Here is a 4,534-nt window from a genome sequence, read left to right as displayed (position 1 = left end):
AACCTCCTTCATCTCCCAGTACCTACTACAACCTACATCCTTCTGAATCTGCTTAGTGTATTCATCTCTTGGTCTCCCTCTACTATTTTTATCCTCCACGCTGCCCTCCAATGAAAATTTGTGATACCTAGAAGCCTCAGAACATGTCCTACCAATCGATCCCTACTTCTGGTCAAGTTGTGCCACAAACTACTCTTCTCCCCAATCCCATTCAATACCTCCTCATTAGTTACGTGATCTACCCATCTAATCTTCAATATTCTTCTGTAGCACCACATTTTGAAAGTTTCCATTCTCTTCTTGTCCAAACTATTTATTGTCCATGTTTCACTTCCATACAATGCTACACTCCACACAAATACTTTCAGAAACGACTTCCTGACACTGAAATCTATACTCGATGTCAACAAATTTCTCTTCTTCAGAAACGCTTTCCTTGCCATTGCCAGTCTACATTTTATATCCTCTCTACTTCGACCATCCCCAAATAGCAAAACTCCTTTACTACTTTAAATATCTCATTTCCTAATCTAATTCCTTCAGCAACACCCGTCTTAATTCAACTACATTCCATTATCCTCGTTTTGCTTTTGTTGATGTTCATCTTATATCCTCCTTTCAAGACACTGTCCATTCCGTTCAACTGTTCTTCCAAGTCCTTTGCTGTCTCTGACAGAATTACAATGTCATCGGCGAACCTCAAAGTTTTTATTTCTTCTCCCTGGATTTTAATACCTACTCCAAATTTTTCTTTTGTTTCCTTTACTGCTTGCTCAATATACAGATTGAATAACATCGGGGAGAGGTTACAACCCTGTCTCATCCCCTTCCCAACCACTGCTTCCCTTTCATGCCCCTGAACGTTTATAACTGCCATTTGGTTTCTATACAAATTGTAAATAGCCTTTCGCTCCCTATATTTTACCCATGCCACCTTCAGAATTTGAAAGAGAGTATTCCAGTCAACATTGTCAAAAGCTTTCTCTAAGTCTACAAAAGCTAGAAACGTAGGTTTGCCTTTACTTAATCTAGTCTTAGCTACAACAGTAGTATTTAGAAATTTGAGGTACATATTTGTGAATGTTTAAGCTTTTCATTATCGAAAAGTGCTGTCAGTGGTTGAGCGTCACTATGGAAATATCAGCAAATAAGTCTAGCAATGCGCAGCAGCTGTTGACCACCAGAGTACCCTGACGTGGTTCGTTACCTAATTCCGTTGTATGATTGAATATTGCTATTATTATTCCGCTTGGTCATTATTGATTGATCATTTTGCTATATATTACAGAAGAGAATATTTCGTAATCAGTCATTTTAGCCCATAAAATGAAGCCAAGTGTACAAAGTACGTTTCGAAAAAGGGTAGTATTTTTATAAAAGTATTGCATCTACACTCATTTAAAAAATCACTTAAGAGCAACACTACACAAAGAAAAATTTTCCTTCCTCCAGAAAAATTAAGATCTGAAAGAAGTAACCGTTGTCTAGCGCTGCCTTTGAAGCTCTCGATTACCTGTAATTCTTTTAACCTATGAATGTCCCATCTCGTTTGCTACAATTAAGTTTGGGAAAACGGCGTGCTTTTTTTTTTCCTTGCGAGTTTGTCAATATTTATCTAGCAATAAGTATGTAGTGTGAAGTCTCTATATCATACTTAGTCACATAAAATTTCTTACATTCCATAATTTATAGATGTCTACAGTAACGCTACAGTATGGCAGGCCCAGCGCTTCTACAGTGGACGTGCTAGCACAGAAGTTCCCCTCCGACTATGCTAGTACGCGTCCCATGGGTGAACCGCTGGCGAGTGCAGAGTGCAGTGCGGCCAGCCCCCAGTCTGCTAGATGCCAAACGCCGAATGCCTTAAATCTGTCTGCAGTGGAGTGTGGCAGCAGAACGCACGGCTTCCACTCCTCCCGTGTGGATACGCAGAAGCTGGTTTCCTGCAGTTATCGCTCGAGCGCATTCCTGAAAGTACTCTCATCGGCTCTTATCACTTCCGTCTCTTATCGTATCATCTGATTTGTCGCTAATCGAACGTTAGAGGTCCGGTGGTTCTACTCGCCGGCACTCGCTGTAATTGGAGTGCAATTTGCAAAGGCCGTAGGGAAATCTTCAGTAAGACAGTGCTTAGGATCTAGTTCCAAGCCCATCGTACTAGCCCATGAAACCAGACTGGTCTAACGAGCTGTTGGAAACGACGTCCTTTCTGCACTTCAGGTGGATCTATCATTGTCCCAAGGCAAATGTACTGATTGAAGGCTTCTTTTGTCTAATCAGTCACTCTTTTTTTTCTACTGCTGAATTTGGTCAATTCTAGGCAGCTTAGAACCTAAGCGTATGGTACAGTATCTCAATATAACTTCTTCATTCGCTGGCTGATGGACTGCCCCTGTTCATTTGACATAACTCTGCTAGGTTGTGGTTTTCGTTACTGAATAGGAAATTTTGCAGTACTGGTCAGAAGCTTCGAATCAGAGCTTGTTTCTGCTATTTGGAAATGAAACGGAAAATTTTCTTTGTTAGTCTATTGTCATTCAGTCTGTGATTATTGCCATAAACCTTTAATCGCCTCTTCTTCATTCTGTCTGTGATTATTTCCTTGTTTCTGTACAAATCTTCATTTATCCACTTCGTCCAATTATTATCTTTGTTCCCAGAATGAGATTTTCACTCTGCAGCGGAGTGTGCGCTGATATGAAACTTCCTGGCAGATTAAAACTGTGTGCCCGACCGAGACTCGAACTCGGGACCTTTGCCTTTCGCGGGCAAGTGCTCTACCAACTGAGCTACCGAAGCACGACTCACGTCCGGTACTCACAGCTTTTACTTCTGCCAGTATCCGTCTCCTACTTTCCAAACTTTACAGAAGCTCTTCTGCGAAACATGCAGAACTAGCACTCCTGAAAGAAAGGATATTGCGGAGACATGGCTTAGCCACAGCCTGGGGGATGTTTCCAGAATGAGATTTTCACCCTGCAGCGGAGTGTGCGCTGATATGAAACTTCCTGACAGATTAAAACTGTGTGCCCGACCGAGAGTCGAACTCGGGACCTTTGCCTTTCGCGGGCAAGTGCTCTACCAACTGAGCTACCGAAGCACGACTCACGTCCGGTACTCACAGCTTTTACTTCTGCCAGTATCCGTCTCCTACTTTCCAAACTTTACAGAAGCTCTTCTGCGAAACATGCAGAACTAGCACTCCTGAAAGAAAGGATATTGCGGAGACATGGCTTAGCCACAGCCTGGGGGATGTTTCCAGAATGAGATTTTCACCCTGCAGCGGAGTGTGCGCTGATATGAAACTTCCTGACAGATTAAAACTGTGTGCCCGACCGAGACTCGAACTCGGGACCTTTGCCTTTCGCGGGCAAGTGCTCTACCAACTGAGCTACCGAAGCACGACTCACGTCCGTTACTCACAGCTGTGAGTAAGCCATGTCTCCGCAATATCCTTTCTTTCAGGAGTGCTAGTTCTGCAAGTTTCGCAGAAGAGCTTCTGTAAAGTTTGGAAGGTAGGAGACGGATACTGGCAGAAGTAAAAGCTGTGAGTACCGGACGTGAGTCGTGCTTCGGTAGCTCAGTTGGTAGAGCACTTGCCAGCGAAAGGCAAAGGTCCCGAGTTCGAGTCTCGGTCGGGCACACAGTTTTAATCTGCCAGGAAGTTTCATTATCTTTGTTGTTTTGTGGTCCTCAGATTTTTCTTAGTATTTACCTTTATTTCTTTTCCAGTTCTTCTTGTTCGACTTTTTTATTCAGTGCACCGCATTCGGATCTATATAGTGCTTCCTGTTTAATTACTGTTTCATAGTGTTCAATTTTTGCCTTGCACGATAATGATATTTTATTACATCGTTCTAGGGTATGCTAATTCCATTTTCCTCAGTATTTCTTTAATTGTGGTGTTGTTTAATTTGTTTGATTGTATCCATTCTCCTAAATACTAGAACTTTTCAGCTCTTTTGATGATTCCATTGAGTTTAATTATACTTTCCCTCGTTTTGCTTTGGTTCGATGTGTTTCGTTCTATCATACGATATTTATAATCCGGATTTACCTGCAATTTTATGAAATTTTTCTGTCATTATCTTTGCATCTGTTTAGTCCTTCGAAATTAATGAATGCTATTAGCAAATGCGAGACAATTCACTTCGAACCTTTCTCTGACATCTCTCAGATGGATTTCTTCGAAGTTTTTTTTATTATAGTTATTTATTTCAGCCTCTCAACACCGTGTCTGATATCAAATGGAAGGCAACTGATCAGAGGTCATTGCCATACCCAAACTCCCGTGCTAATTCCGAAGAGTTTAGAGACTTCTCTTAGTTATTTAGCTTTTCAAGCTGTGACTGTTCGACTAATTGTATTGCTATTTTGTGGATGCTTTCTTCATCCTCTTTTGGGAATAATGTGCGTGTGCCTGCCTGTCTGTCTACGGAAACGTAGGCTTTTTCGAAATCAATGAAAGTAAAAACTGTGTTAAGGTTCCGTATTGTTCTGCCCCTGAGAACTGTTTCCAAGTTAAAAATTTTCT

General features: G+C 41.6%; 2 non-coding genes across 2 annotated transcripts; both read right to left on the bottom strand.

Annotated features, from left to right (window-relative positions):
• Nucleotides 1-2,725: 2,725 nt before the first annotated feature.
• Nucleotides 2,726-2,800, bottom strand: Trnas-cga (transfer RNA serine (anticodon CGA)). The gene has a single exon. It is a non-coding gene; the product is annotated as a tRNA-Ser (tRNA).
• A 527-nt stretch (nt 2,801-3,327) lies between these two features.
• Trnas-cga (transfer RNA serine (anticodon CGA)) lies at nt 3,328-3,402 on the bottom strand. Its single transcript has one exon. It is a non-coding gene; the product is annotated as a tRNA-Ser (tRNA).
• Nucleotides 3,403-4,534: the final 1,132 nt, after the last annotated feature.

This window comes from Schistocerca gregaria, chromosome 4 (genome assembly GCF_023897955.1).
Source record: "Schistocerca gregaria isolate iqSchGreg1 chromosome 4, iqSchGreg1.2, whole genome shotgun sequence".
In the NCBI taxonomy this organism is placed as follows: Eukaryota; Metazoa; Arthropoda; class Insecta; order Orthoptera; family Acrididae; genus Schistocerca; species Schistocerca gregaria.
This window is presented reverse-complemented; position numbering and strand designations above follow the sequence as displayed.